General features: G+C 36.3%; 1 protein-coding gene across 1 annotated transcript in view; it reads right to left on the bottom strand.

Annotated features, from left to right (window-relative positions):
* The window catches only part of LOC115240695 (Down syndrome cell adhesion molecule-like protein Dscam2), a 94,391-nt gene extending 78,893 nt beyond the window's left edge, over positions 1-15,498 (bottom strand). Inside the window, 1 exon segment of the mRNA XM_029816001.1 lies at positions 15,420-15,498. The gene's annotated coding sequence lies outside the window, so the exon portion shown is untranslated.
* Between the last annotated feature and the right edge of the window lie 2,397 nt (positions 15,499-17,895).

The following is a 17,895-nucleotide window of genomic DNA, read 5'->3' on the forward strand; positions in this document are numbered from 1 at the left end:
ACGAGAAATTACAGTAAAAATGCAATGCCGGGCGATTTTATGCTTCATATACGGAGATCCTTTCGCATTGCGCGTCTCGTATAGAATATATATATTCCGCTATTACCGGATAATCCATCTTTAATAATCATTCTAATGGCGGTGCATTTCGTTCTGATATTGTGGTACATTTCGTGCCATGTTAGTAAAACGAACGAGACAAAACATCAATATATTACTTTTATTATAGAGATTCGAAAAATTAGTTTGTTTACGCAAATTCTGCGTTCACACGAGTTTTATGCTTTTATTTAACTTTATTTTCTTTGTCTGACGCGATATATCAAATCCGTTTTATAGCTCGCGGGATCCGTGCACTTTAGAATCTATTTTTTTTTTTTTTTCAATACCTCTGTCACTTTCTTTTTTTTATTAGTAATAAATGTATAAATCAAAATTGTTTAATTTTATAATACACATGCGTCATGTTAAATAACTTGTTAAAACAACGTGTTATTATCTTAGCTGGTGAATATTAAAAATTGAAAACAGAAGATCGTTTGGAAAGATCTATCAAAAAATTGGCATTTTATATGAGAAAGAGATGTATGTATTATATATACAGGGTGTTTCGTAAATGGTAGGCAAAACTTTTGTAATTAAGGATTCCTAATGCTTAGAGAAGAAAAAAAAAAGTTATATTAATATAGGTCCGGAAATGATTAGTTTCTAAGTTATTAAAGTTTTTGTGACACAATTCTCGTCATATCGTTTTATTGTTAGAGGAAATGTTCAATATGTCCACTTCCTGTCTCAATACAAACCTCAGCTCGTACAGAGAGGTCTCGATATTTACTCCGATCGTTGTTGCGAGACGTGTTAGATGATACTAAACTTGAAAGTATGTTTCAGCATTCTTGACACACGTACGGCAGAGTGTTTGTGTATACATGAGATAAAATGTGGAATTGTAAACAAGAATAATACACCGCGATAACGTAAACATAGGCAAAACTGTTGACAAGCCAGTAAGTATTTTTTTTATGTGCTTGGCGTAGCGACGCTACCGCGTCGCTTGACATAGGCCGGCGATCGCTTGGAAAACATCGTTGATGCCTTTAAACGGGCCTCTAAAACGATGTGACGAGAATTGTGTCACAAAAACTTTAATAACTCAAAAACTAATCATTTCCGAACCTATGTTAATATAACTTTTTTTTCTTCTCTAAGCATTAGGAATCCATTACTAAAGTTTCTCCCATCATTTATGAAACACCCTGTATATTTCATTAAAATATTACATTTGTCAACTTTATCGAAGCTATAATTGCAATCCGAGAAATCATCTTATATAAAAAATAATTGCACAACACCAATCAATGAGCGAAGAGTCAGCGTTGCGTATAAATGCCGAGAGATTCTCTAACTTTAATAATTCTACGTTGAACATAAAGTCAGCAATTTTAGCAAAACATCTTCGAAAATCTCCTAGCATTTCATAGTCGTGTTCCACGCACACACATATACATATGTACAAATACACACATGTGCACGAGGAGAGCCTTCTAACCCAAACCAACAGCTCCTGAAAACGAACTGCTTTTCGCCACTGTGGAAACATTTTTAACCCGGTGCTCGCTCGTTTCTCTCTCTAAATCGCTCGGTGCCGCCACGATACGTTAGCAGGTCCCTCGAGCGACGGTTTACCGCCACCAGACTCGTTTCTTTCAACCAACCACCGTTGGGATCAGAGTCGCCGTCGCGCGGTTATCGATATTCCTCAAGAATAATCGTCTTACGATTTTCGCTCCTTCGTCTCTTTCCGTCCGCCATCCCTCGGTCGGATCCCGTTTGAGCCCTCGAGACCCCGTTGTTTGTCTCGGGCTAAGAAGGGACGCAATAAGTAAAGTAAGCTTTCGCTTAGCTCGCACGGATCAGGAAAAAGGCTCCATTGCGAAATGCACTGTGTAGCCAATATAATAGTCGCTGTAACGTCGCGCGTCGGTCTGGTAATTTGCGTGAAACGCATTCTAACTCATAAATTTCCGCTCCAATTACTTGTTAAGCGCTACAGTACAGTTGCCGCGGACAGTAAAGAGTTGCTACGCTCCTTTTTCGAATGCACGAAAACTGTTTTCGCAATTTTCGCGCGTCCTCGAAAGAAAGAGAGTTGCAATTCTTCTGTCCGCGACACGCGAGAGATTGATATCGTAGAATAATAGAGAAAAAAAAAAAATTTTTAACGATGAAAGAAATTAAGGATTTCAAGCGCTATCGTTTCTATTGTTCGAATCTCAGTTGCTATTGATATAAATTGCGGGAAGTCGACTGCTTTCATTTTATTTAATCTTTGCTCCTTCGACCCCGTCGTCTCACTTCTCGAACTTCTCATCCCCTCGTCTCACTCTCTTTTAAAAATCTACGAACTGCGAATCGTAAAATTGTATTACGATATATGCATTGCGAGACGGGGAAGATTATGTATCATTGACATATTTTATAGCGAGAAATAGAATGGGGGGGGGGGCTGTTCGCTGGGGAAGCGTCGAGGAAAACATCGGTCGTCGGAATGGCAAGGGATGAAATGTCCCTGCTGGCTCCTATTTGCATTCTCTCGACACAAGCACGATTCCATTTCCGGTGCCAGTAGAATTGTTTCGCGCCGTTGGTCAAACTTGAGATCGATTTTCGTTCAAATAGACGATCTTAAGGCGCAGTCGTAAGGGAGCACAGATTCATCGAGAATAGTTAAACGTGATATTTTCGATGGTTGATGAATTCAGAAGAACATCTTTAGTGTAATACAATGAGAATGATTTAAATTATTTAAAATAATTGTTACATAATTCAACGCTCCTTTTACTGCTGTCTTATACTGCTACTTATCTTTATGAAATGTAGCGATAGAGAAAATATATACTCAGCACTTTTCATCGGAATAAGTAAATTAAAGTACGCGAGATAAATCTCATCACGTATATGACATTTATCACATTGTCGTCAGATTAATGTCGCCGCGTCGTAAAATTAATCGAATCCATCAGGCACGTGTTCAAACGCGTCGCTCGCTTGTTAGTATAATATCACCCTTCTTACACAACAACCGTCCACATAATATCCGATCATAATCGTTTATGCCTTCTCGTACGTTCTAAACGTTACCGATCGGCGCTTTATAAAATCAATTTTGTCAATTTGTACCGCGGAGAATTTATTGCCCCGACTTGACATCCTTCCTCCAAAGAACCGCAGCGGCCCTCGATGATCATCTCGATTACGTGTGCGTTCATCGCTTGTCGCAACCGATAAGCTCCGATCTGAATCGACGGATGGGCAACGAGTTAACGGTACGCTTACCTCGCTCCTATCCGGGTGATTATGTACGTTTCGCTCCCGTGCACGTTCATCTCGTTACAAACCGCCTGATTATAGTCGATTGCTTTCACTGCGCGGACGCGTCACGCGCATTGCGGCTAGCTGCGGACATGCTGATAACGATGATACTAAATGCAAAAGATGGAGAGAGAAGGAGAGCCGGGAAATGACGTCCGCTTCCGTTTCCCAAATCTTAATACGGGTCTTTATCCTCTTTTGGATTAATGCTTTATTAAAAAATAATACACGATGTTAAAGAATGCTAAATAACAGTTTCTAATATGTGTCGAAATTAATTAAAATATTAATTAAAATACTAGCATAATTGAAATATTTTGCTGGTATCGAATGGATTTTTCAAGATTTCATTAAGCTTTTATATATGTTTCCTCAGCTGGAATCCTTGAACACGAGTTTTATTCACTCTATGCTAATAAAAAATAATCGATTTTCTATTAAAATATATGGAAGCCATATCTCTCGAATGCGAAGTGTGTTTACGACGGGCCGGCCGAACATTAAGTAGGTATACGATCGCACATAAATGTTTGCGATCTGTGGATATCCACGTCGAAGCCATCTTAACGCCCATAAATACATTAACGAACATGCTCGGTGCTTATATCGCGAGTTTAATTATGCACGCATTTACCTTGTAATTAGCAGGGGCTGTTTGGTTACGCCGACCCGATACTCACGGAACTGTAACTCACGTGACCTGTTTGTGAGGTTTGAATTACGTAATACCGGCTGCTATCCACACACACGAGCCCTGGAAATGACACTCCTATGATACATGACCGCGCGCCGCATATATCTCGGGGAGATGTGATTACATATGTAAAGGTATTTATTTTCAATTAATGCCACTTGATCAGTTCTATAAAATGCGTCGCAGCATTATATAGCCACGTTTATTTACATCGTCCCGAATATTCGCAGCATTTTTGTTCGCGTGTAACGCGATACTATTGCTACATTAATTAACGATACAATAGACGCTCGATTATTGAACGTGGTTGCGAAATAAATTTCAACCGTGTAAAAAGAATATTCAAAGTTATTTTCAAAATTTTTGTATGAGATCGCTTAAATTTTAATGCAATTAACATAACGAATTAAATATTATATATACTTACTTTTATCTTACTTTACTATTATTTTCTGAAATAAGGAAAGGTAACTCACGACATTTATTTGTCGATAAAACAGCTGGAAATACACATTTAAAGATAATTTGAGACTCCAATTCCTTCTACGCGAACGCACTCGAACAACAAGGAAAGCTATATCGGCGATTACCCCGTTAAATGGTCCGGAAGTATTAAGTCGATCGCGTACGTACGACAAAGTGGATTATCGGTCTTCTTTAATTCGGTCCTGTAAGAACGAAAGGGGAATAGCTTCCGCGCCAGAAATTTTCGAAGATAATTTGCATGCAAATACGCAGATAAAAATTGAGATTTTTCTAAATTTCAAAACTGAAGTGATAAGGTTGAGGCGACGATTACGAGATTCGAAAATGGTGTATACGTATATTATAATGTACGTGATATATTGATCCGTTACTATTATTGAAAGAATTTTGAAAACGGGCAACGCGTTCGGCTAATAGGAAGAATTTGGCGAAGCAACAAGTGTTTCCATTATTGTCCGCTGCATCAATTCCCGTTTTCATTTTAATTATTTGAATTAACTTGGTTATTAAATTACTTAATTGTAACATTATCAAGGCGATTACGTCACGATCTCCTCCCGTCAAAGTTACTAATAATTCTGCAACAACGTTAAACACTTCGCGCCCCAAAGGCAAGCAATAATGGCGTCGAACGGTTACGCTTTGATCAAACGCGTTAATGACACACCAATGGCACGACAAACGCCACTACGGAGCCGCAGAATGCAGAATATATTACGCAACGCAAACAAAGTTTGCTGATGGATTTAACGTTAAATGTTCTTTTTTTAATTCATCAAATATTAATAACATGAAAATCGAAAATTAATTTTACATACTTTCGATTCAGCAGCCGTTGTAATCATATTACATGATAATAATCACTATATAAGCGTAATAATATGTCAGAAATAAGCGAACAAAGCAGCTGAAGTAGTTTAAATCAAAGTGCGTAGCCAGTCAAAGTAGTACAAATAAATAAATGGTCAGCCGAAGTAGAATAAGCTAGCGATTAGTCAGCCGAAGTAGTACAAGTCGGCGAATGGTCAGCCGAAGTAGTACAGATCAGTGCGCGGCGAGCCTGATACAAGTCGGTTAATGATTAGCTTTACGAAAACATCTATTATCTTCGATTTATTCGTCTGCTGTAATTTTATTTTAATCGTTTGTTATGTTTTTAATATTTAAGCCGATTTCTCTTCGGAAACTTCTCGGAAAAATAATTCAAAATTATTATTAGCCAAATTTAAAGTCTAACAGATTTAAAAGATTATTTGGAAGCAATGTTTATATATATACGCAGATAATGAAAATGTGCTTGATTGGTACAATTTTGACGATCTTTCATTCGCAAATTATTTCCAACCGTAGAAACATTGAATATGTCGCTGTTGAAATATTTACACGTTTTTCATCTCGTCGAGCACGTGCCTCACTTTGGTCTCGTGAGACGACGACGTGAAGAGGAAAGGATGCGGAATGGATGACGATGGGAATTAGGTTTTCTGAAGGATATGTGACCGGCTTTTCTAGATGGTGTCTCTACTCTATACGATGTCAAAGTACCGCGACAGCCAACTTTCTCGTAAAGCTTTTCTCTGCTTTTAACGCCTTCCTGCAATACGCGACATTCCGTTTCGTAAAAAAAAAAAAAAAAAAAAAAAAAAAATTGAAAAAGGCATGTACATTCATTCGTCCATTGCAAAGAGACGCGTGATTAATCTAATACCGTAAATGTATCTATATCTACGTGCCTCTTTAATCCTTAACTACAGCGGCAGACTCCTGAGGATATAGTTAAATCACTGCTCCCTTGAGGTTTCGTATAATTTTTTTTTAGTTCCCCCACTGCATTTCGATGTATTTAAAATCACGAAAATATGTAGTACCTAATGATGGATGTACCTATAGAGACCATATTATTTTTTTATATAATTACCGTAAATAAATTTAATCCCATTATTTCTATTGTCATTTGTTTTCCACATCAATCTGGTAAAGATTAAACTTTCTTGACGGTAGTTACATAAAAATATAAATCTATGTACGGAATTTTTTTTCACATCGCAGTTACGACCAGCACGCGGAGAGCGATCCAATGAATACGAATCTCTATCATCTGAGTTATTAATCCTTGAACCGCGGCGGAAAATTTTAACTCTCTCGAACGAGGGGAAAAAGTTGGTAGAAAAAATGAGTGTTAAAAACATTTCGTTTATCCGATCCTTTCTCTGTGTGTCTCGTATAAGCTAATAAAATATTTATTACAGAATGGTTTTATATAGTAGTTAGTAATGTTCACGGAATTTTTTATTTATTTATAAAAAATTCAACGACTTTGTCTGACGTTGCATTGTTTATTGGCAAAATGCTGTAACAAAGGAATTAAAAAATATTATATAAATATATTTTATATATGTTACCACCATATATTATATATATTTCCACACATTAGTCATATTTAACGAGTAAATACATGAAAATTATGAAGCGCTCTTTTCTGAAACGCAGAAAAAATTAGAGAATGGGAAAAAAATAGTGTTATTTTATTTGTTTAAATCCTCGAAGCATACATTAATTATATTTTAAACACTGTACCATTCTATGCGACGGATTTTAATCAAACCTAACAAGGCTTCGAATTGATATTTCTCTGTTTTTTATTTGCGTTACGTTTATTTACGTTGTTTAGAATCAATCCGCGGTGGAGAATATCGTATTGGTCAGGGAGCGAGGGAACACGCGGGACAATGCGAAAATCGCAAACGGACCGAACAAAACGTAGCGGAAACAACGCGGGTGCGCATTGTCTATCGCAAATAACAGCGAACATCGGCAATCCCGCGACACGCTACATGACGACAAAAATCCACATAGATCCGACGTCGTCCGCGATACCGGACGAGACGAAACGAAACGAAACGAAACGCGCGAGGCATGATGGGAAAATCCGAAGAATCTCGAAGAGTAAGTTTCCGCCGATCGTTATATAACCGGAAAAGCTCGGCCGCGATAAAAGCGGCGTAAAAGGAATCCAGGCTGATTCCCGCGAGCGCGCACCGCTGTCTCCGGCGCGTTAATTGTAATGGTATTAATTACGATAATGGAGCGCCTCCCTCTCTCCTACTTCTCTCCCCACATCGCATTTCTCTCTCTCTCTCTCTCTCTCTCTCTTCCCATGCGTCACTCCTCCTCTTTCGCGCCTACGCAATCCCTTCGCGCCCATCCCTTCGCTCGCAGTCGTGCCGCTAACCCCTCCATTCTCTAACTCTTTGTTCCGTCCCCCGGCGCTGGCGTCAATTAAGTGGATATTTCAAACGAAAAATTCTAATAAGCCCGTTGAAACGAGTTCGCTTCAAAGCTGGAGTGTGATTCTTATGGAGCTTCCAACAAAATCGCCGAAGCAGATGGCGGCATTACTGACGGCAAATTTTTTTTTCGTCGCCAATAGCACCTTTCCGAAGTGCCTGAAACGAGAAGACTTCGTTTCGCGTTGGCATCGCGAATACCGTAGTTGAAGTACGTTCGATCGGCCGGAATTCTCCCGCGAGAATAGCTCGACGGCAGGAGAGCCTCGCGAGGGAATTCAGGACTTCCCTCAGTGAGATCTATTGACGGCGAGGGAAGAGGGTTGATGACGGGAAAAAGGATGAAAAAGAGGGGGGAGGAAGAGGGAAGAAGTACAGTTCGGCACAGATGAATACGTTTTCGAAAAGGCGAGTACGAGAACTTTGTCTCTCGGCCAGACTTCAAATACTTTTGTTCCCCACTCTTCTTACTTTGTTCCCAAGTAGTGTTATATGACGTCTGTAAATGAATATACAGAGTAAATACAGATATATATAGAGTTGCACGGAAGTACTATGTTTTATAGATTGCCTTTGTGGAGTTACGTATACGCTTGTCGATATAATGTATCGCTCGATGCCTCTCGATAAGAGATTCTTTGACGAGTTCAAAGTCGCTCTTGCTTTAGCAAACGTTCAACGAGAGATCGGTCCATATACGAGACACAGCTTCTCAATTTTCATTAAATATGCTTCAATTAAGCCACGGTTTTTCCGATAGCCTTGATACAGTTACTTATTTGCACACACATACATAAGGATATTGAGATAAATTGAAAGAATCATATGGCAATGTATTCGTTTTTAGTTTTAATCTTATGATTATTAAGAGGAATTTACATAATTCCTCGATACCGTATTCTTAATATGTATATACGGGACTGCACTAAAAGTAAAAGTCTCTAGAGATATGATGAGTTAAACTAATCCATATAGTGTTATAAATATACATAAGCATAGCGTTTTTTTCAGGAAGCTAACCCTTTGTGTGTCCTGCTTCTATTAAACTTATATAATTCATACACACACATACATCCAAAAGAATTTCTCTCGTATATATGTTAAACTTATACATTATTTAAAGCGACTATAAAAGATTAAAAAAATCATAAAAACAATAGAAATAAAAATATTTAAGGGCTTGAATTTTGAAATCCTGTTTAACAAAAACGTATGTGTGTGTGAGCTCAGTCTTGCCGACAATTACGCTAAAACGCGTACATAAGATTATCCTTCAAAAAATAACTTGTAATATGTGCAAAAACGATACACTTTAACTGAACATATTTTGTAATTATTGTCAAGCAATTTGTGAATTTAGCAATAAAAAGAACTAGATTATATAATGTCTATAAAGTTTCACTTAATAAAACTTGAAACTTTTTCCTGTCCGAAGACTGTTCAAAGTGGCTTTGGTAGCTCGTGATATACGATCGGGGGGGACTCTTACATTAATTCATATGCCGAGAAATTAATTATTCCGTCCGAGTTATAAATGCCCTCCATGGAATTATACCGTTTCCTTGGCGACGAGACATATTGATAAAATTGTAGTATTATGCGATCGTTAAAAGCCGGATGCGATGTCACGAGATACTGAACGATAAAGCATGATTACTTTATCCGCAGGAAAATAATTTAATTAAAGCATTTTTCATTATTCAATAGCATACATCATCAGCACAGATTTAGTGTTTAGAATTGTTCGTGGCATCATTCTATTTGTATCTTTAGATAAATCTATAAATTTTTCCTAAACAATATCCAGAGTGTCCCACCAAAAGTGGTCACCCCCTTTTATCTTTTAAACAGAAAGAGATAAACCGTAACAAATATATATGAAATTAAATGGTTCAAACTCTATTGTGAGTCACTTTTGTGGGACACCCTGTATACAGAGAGAAAGAGACATCGTATCCTTGGATATTCATTTCCGATGTACATTAAACGAGTACGTATACGCCGCTAATTGCAATATTAAACATATAATTACGAGAAGTAATTATACTATTACGATTCGATATTTTTGGATTAAAATAAAGTATTACGTTATACATTATAATATTTAAATAGTTGTGATATGTACAGAGGGTTATGACAAACTATGTATGTATACAAGGACAGAAGTGCAAACTATATGTAATATATAATATAGTGTAATATAATAAAATATAGTATGTTGTAATGACGGAATATAATATGGAATATGGAATAGAATAGAATATAATATATGACTTGATGTGATACAATAATATATTGGCATATATGTGTATATTCTTGAGGAAAGAAATATGTAAGAAATTTTTTTTACTGTAAAAACGGTACGAAATAAATCTGTTACTACAACTTAGTTTTAATATGGGTAAAATTGCATAAAAGGTAACCGTTCTCGCCCGCATTCAATAAATAATATTTTTGAAGACATGACTTAGAAATTTATGTAGTCGCATGTTGAAAGTTGTTAACGAACTGCGAGAAATAGGTGAAACACATTATTGACAAAATATTCATGATCGTATACCTATTCCGTAAATGTAAACAAACACTTTTTCGTCTGCTCTACAACAAATACAACGTACACAAACTTCACTTTTCCTAATATTATTTTATAATACTTGAGAAAAAGCATTAAATCTGTGAAACTTCAATTTGTTATATCTCCTAAATTAATGCCGTCCCCCACAAATTTCTTGCGGGGAATTACTCAGGAGAATCTCCCCGACATATTTAAGTGGCAATAAAATCGAAGGTTAATAAATTGTTGAACATAAACAAGTAGTAATTATGTAAGGAGATTATCGGTGCTCTTATATAAGATTTTAAAAAGTAAAGAAAGAGAATTTTTCAGAATAATAATTCTTGTATTGTCAAAAAATTTGGAAACGTTTGGCTTGTAGAGTGATTTGTATAAATTTAAACAGACTTGCGGACGAAGAATATTAACTCTTCGTCAAGTAACAATAAAATCCGCTAATTTTGCATAATTACGTAACGAATTAAAATTTCAAAAGCAACAAAGATATCCTTTGTTATTTATAAAAATTGTATATAAAAGAAATCTTATTCATATAAGATCTCTCCTTTATAAATCTATAGTAATTATAAAAAGATGGTTCTCGCAGTATCGAGTGAAAGTTATTGAGTATGTAATTTTAAAAGTGGATTGCTATATTTCTATAAAAATTGTGATTTTAATTTCCATAGATGGAGAGAGAAAATTTGATTAGTATTATAAATCCACAGATGTGGATTTATAATCCTAAAAACTCTCTTTTGTAATAACAATCATCTTGTATTACGCGAATATTATAAAAGCATCTTTACGAATCGAATTTGAAGGATATTTATTAATTGTCTTCTTGATATAAATATAACACAATCCGATTTTCTTATTTATGGGATCGTAAAGAACTTACTTATTCAATATTTGATAAGTCGGTCAAACGGTAGATAATCAGAAACAGTTTCTTTATACACAAGTTTGATTCTATCTTCTAAAGAATAGAATCAAATTCTTTTTATATTGGCTGTAAATTTCTTTAATACGTAAAAGAAAATAATTCTTTAATCGTTTAATATATCTTTGTAATTTCACAGACCAATGTATTTTATTTTTTATTTTGTCACAATTTTTAAGAAAACTTCTGCAATAATTTTAATATAATTATGGATTATTTTCGAGCTTTTACTGAAACGGAAAATATCACGCATTTTAATGTACTTACAGATCGGAAAAATAATTACATTGTACATTAATAAAATATGTAATGAATTGAATGCAAAATGCATGTAAAACACATTTTATTTGACTCATTAATTAGTCAATTAATCAGTTATATATTGAAATATTTATCCTAATATGACGTAAACAAAGTATTCCGTTTATGAGATATGACTGTCACGTAAAAAAAAATTTATTCCGCTCTTTTCCGTTTTGCTTTTTGATAAGAGTCGAAGTTACAACCGCGCAATTAAGAAACGTGTCGCGTATGTAAAAAGAAAGTAAATTCTTAAAAGTAGGGAAGATTTCAACGCTGGCAGTGTTCCAGTTTTTAGAAATTAATAACGACCCGGAAACACTCGGAAAAGTAGATACAGTAAGCGGAAGTAGACAACAACGGATAATAATGGCCAAGTTGGTTACTTCGTGGCTTCGAGTCGGCAAGAAACGCGCATAATCGTCCTTCCCTATATCCAGACTGTAGAAAAAGGGTCAACACCCACTGATCATAATGAAAGTTCCGTCGCCAGGAAGTTCCGGAAGAAGGAGGTACCATATATACAATTGTGTGTGCTCGCAGTTTGATTCTTATATAGAAAAGATGCACTATCATGTTACCGTTATATAGAAATGAAAAACTGGGATTGACATAACTCAATTTTTATAATTTTCCGAAATCATACACTTAATCGCTCCTCTTGTGTCAATCGACTTCTTTCTGATGAAAATTCCACACGAAAGAATAATGAAATTTACTTCATTTATTAGCGAGCTTTTATTCTCGCTTATTCATCAAGATATTAAATTTCGGGGAGAGCGATAAATTAATATGGAATCCACGTAAAAAAAAAAGAAAATGATTTTTACATCCCCACATTTTATTATTATGGAAGTGGTTCTCTGCGAGCCTTTTTCGGTTCCACGTGTTCGCCAGTCTGTCGATTTCCTTCGATTCGATATCGATCGCGCGAAAAATGTAAAAATTTTCATAGAAACCGCTCCGTTTCTCGGATTGTAAATGAGACGAGAGGCAATTAACCCCCCGAGTGCGATAATCGGCGACACCGTCGACACCGCGGGAATTACATCGCATCGACAAAAATACGATAGGCAGCTCGCCGCGCGAAGAAAGGAAGCCCATTAGCGTCGTCCGTGCGGGAGCGAAGTGGTCGTTCATTCATGAACTCGCGGGCGTATAAGCGTCCCTGTAGCCGTAATACAACGACACATCTCCGGTACGTAGTATTAGCGCTCTATCGTTACTACTACTACTACTACTACTACTACTATTACTACTACTACTACTACGTTCGCGCTCTACTACGCTACTACCACTTTTACTTTGGCAGCATCGCCAACGGCACACCATTACAGCCATCGCCATCATCACTACTACCACCATCACCACCACCACCACTACCACCATCACCATCACTACTGCCGCCCTCTGCCCAACATCGGTTACGTGTTCTACCACAAACCGACACCGGCACCGGTGCCGCATTCCTGGCGTTCTTACGCGAGGTGCCTCAGATATTCCCGGTTGCAACGGCCTTTTAGCCGATGTACTTCTATCGTCGAACGCGCCTTGACATTGAGAACACCGACGCTATGTATCGCGACTATTCCATCGTTTCCTGGCTAGTCGGAATCTAATCGAACGGATGTCGAGAATGCCTAATCTTCTAGCGTTTCCAAGAACGTTCAAGATTGGACGTATCATCGATTTTGATTTGTCTCAAATGCAAAAAAATTAAGATATGAGTGTCCTAAATTTTTTTTTTATGTTTTACCGCATACTTTTTCCAATATTCGATATAGAAACGAACTTTTTGATATGAAAAGATTCTACAAATGATACAAGTAAAATGACATGAGCAAATGCTTATTTATGAATTCTTTTTTTATTATAGTTAGATATAGATTTTAGCTGTCTAAATCATAGATTCCAAACAAGATTTAAAAATGTATTTGATCCGAATATGTTATCGTCTTTCGATACTTCTGGATTTTTTTCGACTAATTGACTGACTGACAGAAGCCTGTCAGGTACATCTCTACTCTAATAATAAAACTGTTATCTCGTTTTCAGCCATTGTACAAAACCATTACAAAAATAACTGAGCGTTCTTCATTTTAAACAATTTAGTATAAAGTTTGTTTAATAATCATTTTTGTTGAACCAAGCACGAATAAATAAGTCACGCCGGTCATTTATCTCAATTATTGCAATCGCGACAGCAAACACGTTAATAGCTCGAGGTTATTTCCCACGTTCGGTCGAAACTAGCGTTAATTAGGAGCTTCTCTTCCAGGACAAGACGGGAGATCAGCTTTAATTTCGATAATGGATCAGAAATGTGTAAAAGCAATAACAGTAATGTAATTATTTTAGCTCTCTAAAAATACGGTTATGCATTTAACTAGAAACTTAAATATATATTAATTGGTTAAAAAAATAATTAAGAATATATCATATTGCACGCTATATGCAATTATTTTCGATTCGTATTTAATCTTTAATTAGTGATCGTTATGATTCGGTTAAAATTTATTTCTACATATATATACACACACATATACACAAATAGCAGCAATATTAAAAAAAAAGAAAATGGTAATCATTTTTCCATAAAGATACCTTTCTTAAAAGTCTCCCTCAGTTCTTTTTTTACCGTGACAGGTTGTTAGACGGTACAAGCGGACATTTATTTTACAAGTTTGTCAGAGTCGATGCGTCCCGAGAAACGTGATTAAACTTTCGTGGCTCTTACGGAAATCGATCAAAAACATCGCCCCCCCTCCCCCCCGTCGCTCGCTCGGCGTCGTTTCCGGTTATCCCGACAACTTTAAGGTCAACGCGCATACTACGGTCCTTGACACTGAAACAACACGAAACTTCGGCAACTTGCCGACAAGTTGGCGAGATTTCCATACGTTGTTCCGGTACGAGGGGAAATGCGTCCAATTAAGACGACGAACGAAACTTTGACTGTTTTAGCTCAAACAAAGCAAAATGTTTTGGTTCGCGTTTCCTTCTTTAGGCGTTATTTATAGTCAAACGGCGAAGAAACAAGAACGGAGTGTAACAACATTTATAGAAAGTGTCAATCGAGACATGTCAAATGAGACATTTGACATGTATCTAAAAAGTAAATTGTGTTAGTAAATGAATTTTCTCTATTCTTCTTTATTTTCATGTAATTACATTGTGCAAAATGTATACACATTTAATCAAATAGAGATGCTATCGCATCAAAGTTCGTAATTAAAATGTATTTTGAAATTAAAACATTTATTTAAATAATAAAGCTCATTGTTTGTATATCGACAATTACGTTATTTTAAGATCATTCTTACATTACTCTCTTTTGATTAGCGACACTTTTCGATTAATATCATTTGAAACTTACTCGGTGCCTTTAAAAAGCTAACGCGCGGAAAAAATATATTTTCACTTAAAACTTAAATCAACCAATCATTCTTTAACCGATTATCCACATTGCTAGATTTATCTTATAATTTTTATGATTAATTATATTAAAAATTTAATTTATTTCAATAAAAGCAGCTATTAAAAGAAAATCAATTTCTACGATACCCGTAATTCTCGGCCCGGTAATTCCGGATAAAAACTCGCGATCGATGATATATTCGAGCTAAGGTAACGATCCGTATAAAATTGCCGATTTCTCCGCGAAAACACGCGCGATTGACCGTTCCTAATTAAAGATAACGTTGATAGCGGACGGTGGTGATCGTTGGTGACGGTGCGCGATGGCGACGCGAGGAAACAGAAGTTACAAAGAGATATTCTCACCCCCGAAGAGCAAACAACTCTCTCGCCGCTTCCGCCGGAGCCTCGGACCGTAAACACACGTCGGTGGCTGGTCGCGTACTGAAGTTTCCACCGCCGGTGGATTCAGCATTCCCGACCGGAGAGAGACAGAGCAACCCCACCACTACCTATCTACCTACCTACCACCGACGCGAACACCCTTTAACCCTCCTCCGTTCGGCGCCCTCCGGTCCGTCACTCGAAACCGTCACCGTCTCACCCTATACGAACCACCACCGATCTCCTTCATCATAATACCTGAGTGCGAGGAGGGGGAGAGGAGGATGCGCGAAGATAGGATACTTGGTTACTTGGTATCTGCGATAGTGTTAACTCGAAGCTCAATTTATCCGGCTATTTCTTTTTCTCCCGATTCATCTACAAATGTGTGGACAGAAACTTTTGCAGCGTGTGAAGTCGATCAAATAACCGCGACACGCGAGTTTTCCAATTGTCAAAACCAATGATTTTTTGTAAAAATATCAAGAACGGTAATTCTCATCTTTTTTTTTGTGACGGATATGATAAACTTATTAAAACTTTATACGTAGTTTAATCTGGGGGATGCAATAGATAATTATATAATATATAATATAATTATAAAATTAAATAAATATTATATATAATATAATTACATATACATATCTTTTTCTATACAATATATTCATATTTATAAAATATAAAAAGCAGCGGATATATAATTTACGAAATTAACTAACTTTTATTAATTTACATTAATCGTAGAACGTTCATTATAAAAGAAGAAAATTAATAGTTCGTGGATAGAGATGGAAGAATCGGATCAAGAGGTGAAAACAGGAGCTGGCTAGACCGCATTGAATGCTCTCGCCAAGAGCCGTCTAAGGAGCCAGGAGAGAGAAATTTCACTCTAGATCCTAAACTGTGGATCGTACTAAACACTTTTCTCTCTCATGGCCCCTCACTGGCGCTAAAGCCACCTCCGTTCTTACGAGTATTCGTCCTAATAAAAGTAACCGTTTGGCCGGCGAATCTCTGCCGACGAGCCGACAAAAAGTCGACGAAACTCTCCAAAAGTTTTCCACCTTCGTTCAGCAATATATTTCATTGTCGGCTGCCATATAAATTGTGAGAGATCCGCGCGGTGTAAGGTTTAGTTTTGTGATATAGGGAACGTTCCGAGCGCGGCTTTCAGGAGAGATCAAATCCCCGGAAATCAACGGGGTACTTGGACTTTGAAGATCTCGGAAGTCCCCCGTGATTTAGAAAAGTTTCCAGCTCCGTCGAAAGTTCTTGTATCTCCGACTTTTCTCTTGAAACTTTTTCGGAGCCCGTCTTCGCGCGCATTCCAAATGCATATCACGTTCATATGAATATCCGACCGACATATATAATAGTTTTTCGTGATGTATTTAGATAACGCGAGAAACTAAATAAAATCAGACGTTTCGTCGAAAGTTCCTCGTTTTAGGAATATCAGCTCTTCACAATGATGCACATCTTTTCTTTTTTTTTTTCATAACTGACAAATTAAGTGTAAATTTGCGAATGTTTACACAACTCTAGTAATTTTTTTATCAATATCATAAAATATATTCAATTGTTTTTTTTTTGTGAAGCGTGCAGCATAATAGTTTTTGTATCTTTTCGGTTGTACATATTATTGTTAAAATTTTTAGCTCGATATTTTTTTATTTAAATTAATAAAAACGAACAAAATATAAACGAAAATTTTATTATTGCACACAGACATTTTTTTTTACATTTATATATTATTACAAAAGGCATTCAAATGGAGTATTAATTTTTTACATTTTTATCAATTATTTTATCATTTTCGTTTATTTGGAAAATATCTCATGTGAGAGATAAAAATTTGCAATATTTAATCAATTAAAATTTCAAAGTAACACTTATCAACTTGATCGAACTATTCATCAAACATTGAAAAGCTACCTCGCTTTTCGATAAATAAACATGCTCTAAAAGCTTCGACATATGTTTCACGCAGTGTTTATATTTGTTCTTTTGCTTTGTAATCCGAGTGGCGTGAGTGTATGTGAAAGTATATAAATCGGGACTGGCAACAACATGGTATTAGTCCGTAAATCACGTCGAGTGGGATAAGTTTGAAGCATAAAGAAAGTAAGTTTTCGCGTAAAGCATGGAAAGCTTTTCGAGATTGGTGATAAAACCGTGACTCGCCGTTTGTTTAAACATTTTATATGCGAAAACATCTCATATACGCGACTACGTTACAATATGTTTCAATATGTTCCAGAGTAAAATAAATAATTGTTTATGATAATGCACACACATAAATTATATTTACATATCAGAGATTTATCGGTAGACATGATTGAAATTTACAGCACATGGAAAACATTTATATGCTTAAATTATATACGAGATATAATACGTAATATGATACACACCATCATAAACAGTCCTATTTTTATTTATGAAGTCTTGTAGATTC

The sequence above is a fragment of the Formica exsecta genome, unplaced genomic scaffold (assembly GCF_003651465.1).
Source record: "Formica exsecta isolate Colony F162 unplaced genomic scaffold, ASM365146v1 scaffold444, whole genome shotgun sequence".
In the NCBI taxonomy this organism is placed as follows: domain Eukaryota; kingdom Metazoa; phylum Arthropoda; class Insecta; order Hymenoptera; family Formicidae; genus Formica; species Formica exsecta.